The sequence below is a fragment of the Oncorhynchus nerka genome, linkage group LG9b (assembly GCF_034236695.1).
Source record: "Oncorhynchus nerka isolate Pitt River linkage group LG9b, Oner_Uvic_2.0, whole genome shotgun sequence".
Classification (NCBI taxonomy): Eukaryota; Metazoa; Chordata; class Actinopteri; order Salmoniformes; family Salmonidae; genus Oncorhynchus; species Oncorhynchus nerka.
In genome coordinates, this window is record NC_088424.1 from 5,501,719 (window position 1) to 5,517,838 (window position 16,120).

Here is a 16,120-nt window from a genome sequence, read left to right on the forward strand (position 1 = left end):
CCCGGAACAAAATACCAGCCTCTAAGTTCCAAATTGACACAGCTTCTGCGCCACAAATTAATGACGGTTGTGTTCACACTTACAATTTGCCCCAGCCAACCTCCTCCCCAGACCTCAGCGACCTTCGCACAGGAAGCAACATTTAAGAGGAAAGAAGAAAACAAGACCAGGAGGGAGCAGACAGGACAGAGAGAACATGACAATACGAAACAATGGTCAGTCACGTAAACATTAGGAACAGGGCGCACGAGAGAGCGCATCAGCAATCACGTTTTCAGTTCCCCGGATGTGCCTCACATCGAGATGGAATGATTGTAAAAATAAACACCATCGCATATCCTCTGGTTTGGACACATCATGGACCTCAAAAAAGTGAGGGGGTTATGGTCGGTGTAGACCACAATAGGTACTACCCCCGACCCGACATACACTTCGAAGTGTTGTAGCGCCCAAATGAGTGCTAGCGCTTCCTTTTCAATAACCGAATAGTTCAACTGATAATCGTTAAACTTTTTGGAAAAGAAACTAACAGGCCTCTCAATCCCAGACACATCTGCTTGCAGCAAAACTGCACCTGCCCCCACATGACTAGCATCCACCTGCAAGGTAAATGACAAATCCATGCGAGGAGCAGCCAGCACTGGAGTTGAGGTAAGCAACCTCTTTGCTTCTTCAAAAGCGTGTTGACAACGAGTAGACCAAACGTAAACAGCCTTAGCTTTCAGCATATCTGTCAAGGGAGCGACCACAGTAGAGAAGTTATTACAAAAACTACGGTAATAACCAATCATGCCCAAGAAACGCATCAGTTCCTTTTTAGTAGTTGGTGGTGGAAAAGCATCAATAGCCACCACTTTAGCCCGAACAGGACGAACAGGACGCACTTCCCCCTGCCCAACCACTTTTCCAAGGTATGTAACGGTCGCCTGAGCAAACTCACATTTTGCCAGATTGATTGTGAGGCGACCCGCAGCCAGACGTTCGAACAAGGCTTGAATACGGGACAGATGTTCTTCCCAAGTATCTGCATAGATCACTACATCATCCAAATAAACAGCGCACCCGGTCAGACTGGCGACAACCCTGTTCATAAGTCGCTGAAAAGTGGCAGGTGCATTGCGCAGACCGAAACTCATAACTGAATACGAGTACAGACCAAAGGGTGTAATAAAGGCAGAGATTTCACGTGCCCTACTCGTCAGTGGCACCTGCCAATAGCCTTTTAACAGGTCAAATTTGCTCACAAACTTAGCTGCACCGACTTGATCAACACAGTCCTCCATCCGAGGAAGAGGAAATGAATCTGGCTTTTCCTCACCCCCATATGTCCAGCAACGTCGCTGTGAGAAGTTTCCAACACCAACTCACGAAGCTTATCTGGTACAACAACCTGACTAATTGCCTCCCCCAGAAAAACACTATCATGAGACACCCACTTTCTCATCAGGACATCCTCTTGGAGAAAATAGCCATGGGCGACATCTCCCAACTGTTATAGGCACAATTTGATCACGCAACTCTTCCAACGTGGGGTCATCCCGTTGCGCATTGATTAGATCTGAGCGGGTTACAGATAACGGGATAACAGGGAAAACAGTGACATACTTTGTATTATCATCATTAGTCGGCGCAGTGACCAGTTCGCCACGGCTCATAGAACGTGTCACTGCACACGCAGAGAACACCTCTGGGAAACTCTGTACACTCATCAGGAATCCCAACAAATGACGGCTTAGTGGAAACCACTAGAGATGGAAACACGACAGGCCATACACGCTCACCAGCCAAGTTATTCCCAAGGATAACATCGATACCCTCAATAGGCAACGAAGGACGCACACCCACAACAACTTCACCCTTCACCAGACCACAATCCAACATCAGTTTATGCAATGGAACTGACAGAGTGTTCAAACCTATTCCCCTAATTAGAACACTATTCCCCGAATCAGTCTCAGCAGAAAAGGGTAACACAGACTCCAACACAAATGATTCAGAGGCACCTGTGTCTCTCAGGATCTTCACTGGCACTAGGTCTTTACTTCCTAACATAGACACAAAACCTTCCGTAATGAAAGGTAAATAGTCTGGATCAATATGGACTTTCACATTCTCCTGGGCCTGAGGAAATGAGTCATGAATGAACTGATGTGAAACAGGTGCAGCTAACGCAGTAGGCTTAGATTTAGCGTAAGCACCCCTTGACCTGAGAAGTGGACATTCGTTTTTCCAATGACCTGAACCTTGACAGTAGTGACACTCCTGCCCAAAGTCAGCTTTACCATGAGAGTCAGGTTCAACCCTAGTTGAATAGAACTCTGCCCGAGAACCAAAGTATCTCGTGAGCGAAGACCAAATCTATCCGAACGCCCCCACTCTTTCCGAATACGGGGCTCTGCAAAGACACTTTTGTGAGTCAACACATACTCGTCCGCCAAAACCGCAGCTTCAGCAACATTCTTTACTTTCTGTTCATTAATATACGTGGCAATACGATCAGGAATTGTGTCCTTAAATTGCTCTAACATAATCAGATCACACAGCCCTTGGAAAGTCACAACTGCAGAGGCGGAACACCAGCGATTAAACTGTAAAGATAACTGTCGCGCAAACTCAACATGAGTCTGGTTATCATCCCTTTTTAAAGTTCTAAATCGTTGGCGGTAAGCCTCAGGGACCAATTCATAAATCTGTAACACAGCTGTTTTAACTTTATCATAACTGGCACTGTCGTGTACACTAAGAGCTAAATATGCTTCCTGCGCTTTACCAGTCAGCACACACTGCAACATTAAAGTGCGGTCAGAATCAGGCCAACTCCTAGCGTCAGCAACCCGCTCAAACAACGAAAAGAATGTCTCGGGGTCCCTTTCATTAAACCGAGGCAATAACCGTAAGTTCCCAACAATATCAAATGTCTCTGGGGCACGACCAAAAGCGGAACTACCCCTAGGTAAATCTGGGTCACCTTCCCAAAACAAACTCTCCCCTGAGATCTTTCCTTCCCTAACCAACTCTATACGTTCTTGTTGCAACTTGATTTTAGCACACTCCATATCTTGTTTAAATGCCAATTCCTTTTCATATTTTACACGATCATGCTCTAGCTTCTCACGATCATGCTCTAGCTTCTCACGATCATGCTGCCGATCATGCTCTAGCTTCTCACGATCATGCTGCCGATCATGCTCTCTCTTCTCACGATCATGCTCCAGCTGTAACAAAAGCAGTTCTTTCTGCTGTTCAAAAAGAAGGCTACTAGGACTAACCGATGGAATGGCCATTGTAACATTATGGGGAGATGACAAATCCTCAGCAGAGGCTGGCCCGGTGGTTACTTCAAGAATACCACTCTCCATCAGATTGGCCTTCAATATCAACCTAATAGAATTCTTTAGACGTTTATCACTAATCTCAACCTTGTAGTGTTCCGCGACCTTTAACAGCTGTTCTTTCGTACCTAAATCTAACAATTCCTCTGATGGAGAGTGAATAAACTTATCTACATAAGACGCCATAATCACACAAAAAAAAATTATCGCTCTTCCCTTCTGCTGAGCACACCAGACCACAACCCGAGAATTGACAATCACCCTGAGTACCACAGAAGAGAGATGAGATACGGAGCTTCCCCAAAACCTACAATAACTCAACCCGTGCAGATTTGCGGTGGGAATTTACGCACTGTAGCCCGCTGGCAAGGAAATAGAACTCCCCAGCATGCTGGCAAATTCCACCAAGCCACGGATGTGCCCCCGAGACAACTGCTTAGTCCACAGACACCACACAAAAATAACAAACATTAACCATGCCCAACATATTCCAAAAAATGAAACACGTCGCTAAACCTATCAGGGGAAAAAGGCTATAGCTCCGGGTAGCAAGTTCCACTACCCTACCCAAATCTCCCGAGGTACACAGCAGATTACTCACCTCAGACTGACGTCCCAACAGAAAGTAGAACAAGAGTTCAGGCTAGGCAGGGCCTGGAAACTAACCATTATACTCTCTCCAACACAGCACACAAACCAAACAACAAAGGCAACCAATACTGGGCCTATCAAACTCCAAACAAAATATGCAAACCAAACACGTACCTTCACGGACGAACCGGCTCAAAGCCCGTAACAAAGGGACACAACGTGGAGATAAGGAGTAGCAAAATATATATTTATTAACTAAAGCAACTAAGGAAAATATACAATGGTGTGTGTAATCAGTAGTGTAAGTGAGTGTTTTGCATGCATGAATGTGATAATGCAGGGTGTTGAAAGGTGCCAAAGCAAACAAACAAACAAACAAACAAACAAACAAACAAACAAACAAACAAACAAACAAACAAACAAACAAACAAACAAACAAACAAACAAACAAACAAACAGCCAAACGGCCACCAAGAACCACAACACAATCTACAAAGGTGTCTGCATGGAGAGAGTCTCCTCCATGAATGGGGAAGTGGTGTATTTATCCTGGGAGACTCCGGGCCCAGGTGTTTCCCATGTAGCTGACGACCCTCCCAACTCCGCCCACCAGCATCCTAATAAGGAATTAACAGAGAGAATATGGCAGACAGAGTGGGAGGGTCGTCACACACAACTGTTTCAAACCAAATGCTAGCCTCTGGGCATTGGAAAATATTGAATATGACCTTTCGCGTGTGAGGCGAACGTGATAACCACTACACTACTGAAACTACAATACAAAAAGAGGAAGTCGTGGAAAATATTAGGAATGCCCACAAGTCTACCTCACATAATATCCCAAAGTGAGTACCACAGAAAGAGCCATAATACCCATTAAAAACTAGCGGTCAAACAGGAAAATGGTTCCAATCATTTTTCCACCCTTCATGTTCCCCACAGGGGATTTTAAAAACACTGAAAATAAGGGCTGTGTTTCTTGTCGGCTTACCCTAGAGTGGTAAACTATTTGTATCATTATGGACCTCAGACCACACGTAGCAGGAATGTATTCAGAGCGCCCAAGCTAGCCACACATGCAGAGTGCGTTACGCGACTAAAAAAGGTAAGTCTGAATACCAAATACTGAGAAGTGCGAAGGAAAAGCATGAATTCCGAAATTGGGACCGAGCCCTAAGTGAATAGGCTTACTGTCCAATTTGTTAAAATGTGTTTCCGCCCGGTTTCGAGCCGGGGACCTTTCGCGTGTGAGGCGAACTTGATAACCACTACACTACGGAAACCTAATGAGTGGAATACTAAGGGTGTGGCTGACTTTGGCGGGGTGGGACATTTATCGCTCTCAGAACCTATTGAAAATCTGAAATGACTTAGTCCATTAATTAAGCGATAAGGCTTGAGAAGCCGGGAATTATGAGGTATTTTTAAAATGTTTGTTTTATTAATAAAAACTATATGTTATCGCTTTGTCATTATGGGGTATTGTGTGTAGATAGATTTTATTTTATTTCATCCATTTTAGTATAAGTCTGTAACGTAACAAAATGTGGAAAAAAGTAAGGGGCCTGAAAACTTTCCGAATGCACTGTACCTATGCAGGCTAGCATATTTTCCTTTGCTAGCCAGCCAACTAAATCTATCACACAATCACATCAAGGAGCTGGAATGACAGAAAACGATCTACATTTTTGTTTGTTTTACCTTGGATTATATTGCCATTGCTTTGGATATATCCATTACAATGACACTGATAAATGAATTTGCCTGGCTCAGAGAAGCTGTCAGTCTGTTCACATTCATACAGATCGCACGGTGGAGGTCCCCCAAAAAACGGCAACATTGATCCACAGGTCGGAGAGGTAGACAGCAAGGTTTAAATAAACCACAACTGTTTCAAACCAAATGCTAGCCTCTGGGCATTGGGAAATATTGAATATGTCCTTTCGCGTGTGAGGCGAACGTGATAACCACTACACTACTGAAACTACAATACAAAAAGAGGAAGTCATGGAAAATATTAGGAATGCCCACAAGTCTACCTCATGTAATATCCCAAAGTGAGTACCACAGAAAGAGCCATAATACCCATTAAAAACTAGCGGTCAAACAGGAAAATGGTTCCAATCGTTTTTCCACCCTTCATGTTCCCCACAGGGGATTTTAAAAACACTTCAAATAAGGGCTGTGTTTCTTGTCGGCTTACCCTGGAGTGGTAAACTATTTGAATCATTATGGACCTCAGACCACACGTAGCAGGAATATATTCAGAGCGCCCAAGCTAGCCACACATGCAGAGTGCGTTACGCGACTAAAAAAGGTAAGTCTGAATACCAAATACTGAGAAGTGCGAAGGAAAAGCATGAATTCCGAAATTGGGACCGAGCCCTAAGTGTTTAGGCTGACTGTCCAATTTGTTAAAAAGTGTTTCCACCCGGTCTCGAACCGGGGACCTTTCGCATTTATTGCTCTCAGAACCGATTGAAAATCAGAAATGACTTAGTCCATTAATTAAGCAATAAGGCTTGAGAAGCCGGGAATTATGAGGTATTTTTGAAACTACAATACAAAAAGAGGAAGTCGTAGAAAATATTAGGAATGCCCAAAAGTCTACCTCACATAATATCCCGGCGCCGACTTCCGGCGCCGACAGAGATGGCCGCCTCGCTTCGCGTTCCTAGGAAACTATGCATTTTTTAGTTTTTTTACGTGTTATTTCTTACATTAGTACCCCAGGTCATCTTAGGTTTCATTACATACAGTCGAGAAGAACTACTGAATATAAGATCAGCGTCAACTCACCATCAGTACGACCAAGAATATGTTTTCCGCGACGCAGATCCTGTGTTCTGCCTTACAAACAGGCCAACGGAATTGATTCCAGGCAGCGACCCCAAAAAACGACTTCGTAAAAGAGGGAAACATAGCGGTCTTCTGGTCAGACTCCGGACACGGGCACATCGTGCACCACTCCCTAGCATTCTTCTTGCCAATGTCCAGTCTCTTGACAACAAGGTTGATGAAATCCGAGCAAGGGTAGCATTCCAGAGGGACATCAGAGACTGTAACGTTCTCTGCTTCACGGAAACATGGCTCACTGGAGAGAGCTATCCGGGGCGGTGCAGCCAACGGGTTTCTCCACGCATCGCGCCGACAGAAACAAACATCTTTCTGGTAAGAAGAGTGGCGGGGGCGTATGCCTCATGTCTAACGAGACATGGTGTGATGAAGGAAACATACAGGAACTCAAATCCTTCTGTTCACCTGATTTAGAATTCCTCACAACCAAATGTAGACCGCATTATCTACCAAGAGAATTCTCTTCGATTATAATCACAGCCGTATATATCCCCCCCCCAAGCAGACACATCGATGGCTCTGAACAAACTTTATTTAACTCTTTGCAAACTGGAAACCATTTATCCGGAGGCTGCATTCATTGTAGCTGGGGATTTTAACAAAGCTAATCTGAAAACAAGACTCCCTAAATTTTATCAGCATATCGATTGCGCAACCAGGGGTGGTAAAACCCTGGATCATTGTTACTCTAACTTCCGCGACGCATATAAGGCCCTGCCCCGCCCCCCTTTCGGAAAAGCTGACCACGACTCCATTTTGTTGATCCCTGCCTACAGACAGAAACTTAAACAAGAGGCTCCCACGCTGAGGTCTGTCTAACGCTGGTCCGATCAAGCTGACTCCACACTCCAAGACTGCTTCCATCACGTGGACTGGGACACGTTTCGTATTGCGTCAGATAACAATATTGACGAATACGCTGATTCGGTGTGCGAGTTCATTAGAACGTGCGTTGAAGATGTCGTTCCCATAGCAACGATAAAAACATTCCCTAACCAGAAACTGTGGATTGATGGCAGCATTCGCGTGAAACTGAAAGCTGCTTTTAATCAGGGCAAGGTGTCTGGTAACATGACCGAATACAAACAGTGCAGCTATTCCCTCCGCAAGGCTATCAAACAAGCTAAGCGTCAGTACAGAGACAAAGTAGAATCTCAATTCAACGGCTCAGACACAAGAGGCATGTGGCAGGGTCTACAGTCAATCACGGACTACAAGAAGAAACCCAGCCCAGTCACGGACCAGGATGTCTTGCTCCCAGGCAGACTAAATAACTTTTTTGCCCGCTTTGAGGACAATACAGTGCCACTGACACGGCCTGCAGCGAAAACATGCGGTCTCTCCTTCACTGCAGCCGAGGTGAGTAAGACATTTAAACGTGTTAACCCTCGCAAGGCTGCAGGCCCAGACGGCATCCCCAGCCGCGCCCTCAGAGCATGCGCAGACCAGCTGGCCGGTGTGTTTACGAACATATTCAATCAATCCCTATACCAGTCTGCTGTTCCCACATGCTTCAAGAGGGCCACCATTGTTCCTGTTCCCAAGAAAGCTAAGGTAACTGAGCTAAACGACTACCGCCCGTAGCACTCACTTCCGTCATCATGAAGTGCTTTGAGAGACTAGTCAAGGACCATATCACCTCCACCCTACCTGACACCCTAGACCCACTCCAATTTGCTTACCGCCCAAATAGGTCCACAGACGATGCAATCTCAACCACACTGCACACTGCCCTAACCCATCTGGACAAGAGGAATACCTATGTGAGAATGCTATTCATCGACTACAGCTCGGCATTCAACACCATAGTACCCTCCAAGCTCGTCATCAAGCTCGAGACCCTGGGTCTCGACCCCGCCCTGTGCAACTGGGTACTGGACTTCCTGACGGGCCGCCCCCAGGTGGTGAGGGTAGGCAACAACATCTCCTCCCCGCTGATCCTCAACACGGGGGCCCCACAAGGGTGCGTTCTGAGCCCTCTCCTGTACTCCCTGTTCACCCACGACTGCGTGGCCACGCACGCCTCCAACTCAATCATCAAGTTTGCAGACGACACAACAGTGGTAGGCTTGATTACCAACAAAGATGAGACGGCCTACAGGGAGAAGGTGAGGGCCCTCGGAGTGTGGTGTCAGGAAAATAACCTCACACTCAACGTCAACAAAACTAAGGAGATGATTGTGGACTTCAGGAAACAGCAGAGGGAACACCCCCCCTATCCACATCGATGGAACAGTAGTGGAGAGGGTAGCAAGTTTTAAGTTCCTCGGCATACACATCACAGACAAACTGAATTGGTCCACTCACACAGACAGCGTCGTGAAGAAGGCGCAGCAGCGCCTCTTCAACCTCAGGAGGCTGAAGAAATTTGGCTTGTCACCAAAAGCACTCACAAACTTCTACAGATGCACAATCGAGAGCATCCTGGCGGGCTGTATCACCGCCTGGTACGGCAACTGCTCCGCCCTCAACCGTAAGGCTCTCCAGAGGGTAGTGAGGTCTGCACAACGCATCACCGGGGGCAAACTACCTGCCCTCCAGGACACCTACACCACCCAATGTTACAGGAAGGCCATAAAGATCATCAAGGACATCAACCACCCGAACCACTGCCTGTTCACCCCGCTATCATCCAGAAGGCGAGGTCAGTACAGGTGCATCAAAGCTGGGACAGAGAGACTGAAAAACAGCTTCTATCTCAAGGCCATCAGACTGTTAAACAGCCACCACTAACATTGAGTGGCTGCTGCCAACACACTGTCATTGACACTGACCCAACTCCAGCCACTTTAATAATGGGAATTGATGGGAAATTATGTAAATATATCACTAGCCACTTTAAACAATGCTACCTTATATAATGTTACTTACCCTACATTATTCATCTCATATGCATACGTATATACTGTACTCTATATCATCGACTGCATCCTTATGTAATACGTGTATCACTAGTCACTTTAACTATGCCACTTTGTTTACTTTGTCTACATACTCATCTCATATGTATATACTGTACTCGATACCATCTACTGTATGCTGCCCTGTACCATCACTTGGAATTGTTAGTTAGATTACTTGTTGGTTATTACTGCATTGTCGGAACTAGAAGCACAAGCATTTCGCTACACTCACACTAACATATGCTAACCATGTGTATGTGACAAATAAAATTTGATTTGATTTGATTTGATTTGAAAGTGAGTACCACAGAAAGAGCCATAATACCCATTAAAAACTAGCGGTCAAACATGAAAATGGTTCCAATCGTTTTTCCACCCTTCATGTTCCCCACAGGGGATTTAAAAAATAAATAAATAAGAGCTGTGACCAAATACTGAGAAGTGCGAAGGAACCCTAAGTGAATAGGCTTACTGTCCAATTTGTTCAAATGTGTTTCCACCCGGTTTCGAACCGGGGACCTTTCACGTATAAGGCGAACATGATAATCCCTACACTACTGAAACTACAATACAAAAAGAGGAAGTCGTGGAAAATATTAGGAATGCCCACAAGTCTACCTCACATAATATCCCAAAGTGAGTACCACAGAAAGAGCCATAATACCTATTAAAAACTAGCGGTCAAACAGGAAAATGGTTCCAATCATTTTTCCACCCTTCATGTTCCCCACAGGGGATTAAAAAAATAAATAAATAAGGGCTGTGATTCTTGTCGGCTTACCCTGGAGTGGTAAACTATTTGAATCATTATGCACCTCAGACCACAGGTAGCAGGAATGTATTCAGAGCGCCCAAGCTAGCCACACATGCAGAGTGCGTTACGCGACAAAAAAGATAAGTCTGAATACCAAATACTGAGAAGTGCGAAGGAAAAGCATGATTTCTGAAATTGGGACCAAGCCCTGAGTGAATAGGCTTACTGTCCAATTTGTTAGAAAGTTTTTCCGCCCGGTCTCGAACCAGGGACCTTTCGCGTGTTAGGCGAACATGATAACCACTACACTACAGAAACCTGATGAGTGGAATACTAAGGGTGTGGCTGACTTTGGCTGGGTGGGGCATTTATCGCTCTCAGAACCTATTGAAAATCAGAAATGACTTAGTCCATTAATTAAGCAATAAGGCTTGAGAAGCCGGGAATTATGAGGTATTTTTAAAATATTTGTTTTATTAATAAAAACGATATGTTATCGCTTTGTCATTATGGGGTATTGTGTGTAGATAGATTTTATTTTATTTCATCCATTTTAGTATAAGTCTGTAACGTAACAAAATGTGGAAAAAGTAAGGGGCCTAAAAAACTTTCCGAATGCACTCTACCTATGCAGGCTAGCTTCTTTTCCTTTGCTAGCCAGCCAACTAAATCATTCACACAATCACATCAAGCAGCTGAAATGACAGAAAATGATCTACATTTTTGTTTGTTTTACCTTGGATTATATTGCCATTGCTTTGGATATATCCATTACAATGACACTGATAAATGAATTTGCCTGGCTCAGAGAAGCTGTCAGTCTGTTCACATTCATACAGATCGCACGGTGGAGGTCCCCCAAAAACGGCAACATTGATCCACAGGTCGGAGAGGTAGACAGCAAGGTTTAGATAAACCACAACTGTTTCAAACCAAATGCTAGCCTCTGGGCATTGGGAAATATTGAATATGACCTTTCGCGTGTGAGTCGAACGTGATAACCCCTACACTACTGAAACTACAATACAAAAAGAGGAAGTCGTGGAAAATATTAGGAATGCCCACAAGTCTACCTCACATAATATCCCAAATTGAGTACCACAGAAAGAGCCATAATACCCATTAAAAACTAGCGGTCATACAGGAAAATGGTTCCAATCATTTTTCCACCCTTCATGTTCCACACAGGGGATTTAAAAAACACTTAAAATAAGGGCTGTGTTTGTTGTCGGCTTACCCTGGAGTGGTAAACTATTTGAATCATTATGGACCTCAGACCACACGTAGCAGGAATGTATTCAGAGCGCCTAAGCTAGCCACACATGCAGAGTGCATTACGCGACTAAAAAAGGTACGTCTGAATACCAAATACTGAGAAGTGCGAAGGAAAAGCATGAATTCCGAAATTGGAACCGAGCCCTAAGTGAATAGGCTTACTGTCCAATTTGTTAAAAATTGTTTCCGCCCGGTCTCGAACCGGGGACCTTTCGCATGTTAGGCGAACGTGATAACCACTACACTACGGAAACCTGATGAGTGGAATACTAAGGGTGTAGCTGACTTTGGCTGGGTGGGGCATTTATCGCTCTCAGAACCTATTGAAAATCAGAAATGACTTAGTCCATTAATTAAGCAATAAGGCTTGAGAAGCCGGGAATTATGAGGTATTTTTAAAATATTTGTTTTATTAATAAAAACGATATGTTATCGCTTTGTCATTATGGGGTATTGTGTGTAGATAGATTTTATTTTATTTCATCCATTTTAGTATAAGTCTGTAACGTAACAAAATGTGGAAAAAGTAAGGGACCTGAAAACTTTCCGAATGCACTCTACCTATGCAGGCTAGCTTCTTTTCCTTTGCTAGCCAGCCAACTAAATCATTCACACAATCACATCAAGCAGCTGAAATGACAGAAAATGATCTACATTTTTGTTTGTTTTACCTTGGATTATATTGCCATTGCTTTGGATATATCCATTACAATGACACTGATAAATGAATTTGCCTGGCTCAGAGAAGCTGTCAGTCTGTTCACATTCATACAGATCGCACGGTGGAGGTCCCCCAAAAACGGCAACATTGATACACAGGTCAGAGAGGTAGACAGCAAGGTTTAGATAAACCACAACTGTTTCAAACCAAATGCTAGCCTCTGGGCATTGGGAAATATTGAATATGACCTTTCGCGTGTGAGTCGAACGTGATAACCACTACACTACTGAAACTACAATACAAAAAGAGGAAGTCGTGGAAAATATTAGGAATGCCCACAAGTCTACCTCACATAATATCCCAAATTGAGTACCACAGAAAGAGCCATAATACCCATTAAAAACTAGCGGTCATACAGGAAAATGGTTCCAATCATTTTTCCACCCTTCATGTTCCCCACAGGGGATTTTAAAAACACTTAAATAAGGGCTGTGTTTCTTGTCGGCTTACCCTGGAGTGGTAAACTATTTGAATCATTATGGACCTCAGACCACACGTAGCAGGAATGTATTCAGAGCGCCCAAGCTAGCCACACATGCAGAGTGCATTACGCGACTAAAAAAGGTACGTCTGAATACCAAATACTGAGAAGTGAGAAGGAAAAGCATGAATTCCGAAATTGGAACCGAGCCCTAAGTGAATAGGCTTACTGTCCAATTTGTTAAAAATTGCTTCCGCCCGGTCTCGAACCGGGACCTTTCGCGTGTTAGGCGAACGTGATAACCACTACACTACGGAAACCTGATGAGTGGAATACTAACGGTGTAGCTGACTTTGGCTGGGTGGGGCATTTATCGCTCTCAGAACCTATTGAAAATCAGAAATGACTTAGTCCATTAATTAAGCAATAAGGCTTGAGAAGCCGGGAATTATGAGGTATTTTTAAAATATTTGTTTTATTAATAAAAACGATATGTTATCGCTTTGTCATTATGGGGTATTGTGTGTAGATAGATTTTATTTTATTTCATCCATTTTAGTATAAGTCTGTAACGTAACAAAATGTGGAAAAAGTAAGGGACCTGAAAACTTTCCGAATGCACTCTACCTATGCAGGCTAGCTTCTTTTCCTTTGCTAGCCAGCCAACTAAATCATTCACACAATCACATCAAGCAGCTGAAATGACAGAAAATGATCTACATTTTTGTTTGTTTTACCTTGATTATATTGCCATTGCTTTGGATATATCCATTACAATGACACTGATAAATGAATTTGCCTGGCTCAGAGAAGCTGTCAGTCTGTTCACATTCATACAGATCGCACGGTGGAGGTCCCCCAAAAACGGCAACATTGATCCACAGGTCGGAGAGGTAGACAGCAAGGTTTAGATAAACCACAACTGTTTCAAACCAAATGCTAGCCTCTGGGCATTGGGAAATATTGAATATGACCTTTCGCGTGTGAGTCGAACGTGATAACCCCTACACTACTGAAACTACAATACAAAAAGAGGAAGTCGTGGAAAATATTAGGAATGCCCACAAGTCTACCTCACATAATATCCCAAATTGAGTAGCACAGAAAGAGCCATAATACCCATTAAAAACTAGCGGTCATACAGGAAAATGGTTCCAATCATTTTTCCACCCTTCATGTTCCCCACAGGGGATTTTAAAAACACTTAAAATAAGGGCTGTGTTTCTTGTCGGCTTACCCTGGAGTGGTAAACTATTTGAATCATTATGGACCTCAGACCACACGTAGCAGGAATGTATTCAGAGCGCCCAAGCTAGCCACACATGCAGAGTGCATTACGCGACTAAAAAAGGTACGTCTGAATACCAAATACTGAGAAGTGCGAAGGAAAAGCATGAATTCCGAAATTGGAACCGAGCCCTAAGTGAATAGGCTTACTGTCCAATTTGTTAAAAATTGCTTCCACCCGGTCTCGAACCAGGGACCTTTCGCGTGTTAGGCGAACGTGATAACCACTACACTATGGAAACCTGTTGAGTGGAATACTAACGGTGTAGCTGACTTTGGCTGGGTGGGGCATTTATCGCTCTCAGAACCTATTGAAAATCTGAAATGACTTAGTCCATTAATTAAGCAATAAGGCTTGAGAAGCCGGGAATTATGAGGTATTTTTAAAATATTTGTTTTATTAATAAAAACGATATGTTATCGCTTTGTCATTATGGGGTATTGTGTGTAGATAGATTTTATTTTATTTCATCCATTTTAGTATAAGTCTGTAACGTAACAAAATGTGGAAAAAGTAAGGGACCTGAAAACTTTCCGAATGCACTCTACCTATGCAGGCTAGCTTCTTTTCCTTTGCTAGCCAGCCAACTAAATCATTCACACAATCACATCAAGCAGCTGAAATGACAGAAAATGATCTACATTTTTGTTTGTTTTACCTTGGATTATATTGCCATTGCTTTGGATATATCCATTACAATGACACTGATAAATGAATTTGCCTGGCTCAGAGAAGCTGTCAGTCTGTTCACATTCATACAGATCGCACGGTGGAGGTCCCCCAAAAACGGCAACATTGATCCACAGGTCGGAGAGGTAGACAGCAAGGTTTAGATAAACCACAACTGTTTCAAACCAAATGCTAGCCTCTGGGCATTGGGAAATATTGAATATGACCTTTCGCGTGTGAGTCGAACGTGATAACCCTACCCTACTGAAACTACAATACAAAAAGAGGAAGTCGTGGAAAATATTAGGAATGCCCACAAGTCTACCTCACATAATATCCCAAATTGAGTACCACAGAAAGAGCCATAATACCCATTAAAAACTAGCGGTCATACAGGAAAATGGTTCCAATCATTTTTCCACCCTTCATGTTCCCCACAGGGGATTTAAAAAACACTTAAAATAAGGGCTGTGTTTGTTGTCGGCTTACCCTGGAGTGGTAAACTATTTGAATCATTATGGACCTCAGACCACACGTAGCAGGAATGTATTCAGAGCGCCCAAGCTAGCCACACATGCAGAGTGCATTACGCGACTAAAAAAGGTACGTCTGAATACCAAATACTGAGAAGTGCGAAGGAAAAGCATGAATTCCGAAATTGGAACCGAGCCCTAAGTGAATAGGCTTACTGTCCAATTTGTTAAAAATTGTTTCCGCCCGGTCTCGAACCGGGGACCTTTCGCGTGTTAGGCGAATGTGATAACCACTACACTACGGAAACCTGATGAGTGGAATGCTAAGGGTGTAGCTGACTTTGGCTGGGTGGGGCATTTATCGCTCTCAGAACCTATTGAAAATCAGAAGTGACTTAGTCCATTAATTAAGCAATAAGGCTTGAGAAGCCGGGAATTATGAGGTATCTTTAAAATATTTGTTTTATTAATAAAAACGATATGTTATCGCTTTGTCATTATGGGGTATTGTGTGTAGATAGATTTTATTTTATTTCATCCATTTTAGTATAAGTCTGTAACGTAACAAAATGTGGAAAAAGTAAGGGACCTGAAAACTTTCCGAATGCACTCTACCTATGCAGGCTAGCTTCTTTTCCTTTGCTAGCCAGCCAACTAAATAATTCACACAATCACATCAAGCAGCTGAAATGACAGAAAATGATCTACATTTTTGTTTGTTTTACCTTGGATTATATTGCCATTGCTTTGGATATATCCATTACAATGACACTGATAAATGAATTTGCCTGGCTCAGAGAAGCTGTCAGTCTGTTCACATTCATACAGATCGCACGG

General features: G+C 43.5%; 6 non-coding genes across 6 annotated transcripts; all 6 read right to left on the reverse strand.

Moving 5' to 3' along the window:
- Positions 1-5,133: 5,133 nt before the first annotated feature.
- Positions 5,134-5,206, reverse strand: trnav-cac (transfer RNA valine (anticodon CAC)). Its single transcript has one exon. It is a non-coding gene; the product is annotated as a tRNA-Val (tRNA).
- Positions 5,207-10,681: 5,475 nt separating this feature from the next.
- Positions 10,682-10,754, reverse strand: trnav-aac (transfer RNA valine (anticodon AAC)). Its single transcript has one exon. It is a non-coding gene; the product is annotated as a tRNA-Val (tRNA).
- A 1,138-nt stretch (positions 10,755-11,892) lies between these two features.
- On the reverse strand, positions 11,893-11,965 carry trnav-aac (transfer RNA valine (anticodon AAC)). Its single transcript has one exon. It is a non-coding gene; the product is annotated as a tRNA-Val (tRNA).
- A 1,136-nt stretch (positions 11,966-13,101) lies between these two features.
- Positions 13,102-13,173, reverse strand: trnav-aac (transfer RNA valine (anticodon AAC)). The gene has a single exon. It is a non-coding gene; the product is annotated as a tRNA-Val (tRNA).
- A 1,136-nt stretch (positions 13,174-14,309) lies between these two features.
- On the reverse strand, positions 14,310-14,382 carry trnav-aac (transfer RNA valine (anticodon AAC)). The gene has a single exon. It is a non-coding gene; the product is annotated as a tRNA-Val (tRNA).
- Positions 14,383-15,518: 1,136 nt separating this feature from the next.
- trnav-aac (transfer RNA valine (anticodon AAC)) lies at positions 15,519-15,591 on the reverse strand. Its single transcript has one exon. It is a non-coding gene; the product is annotated as a tRNA-Val (tRNA).
- Between the last annotated feature and the right edge of the window lie 529 nt (positions 15,592-16,120).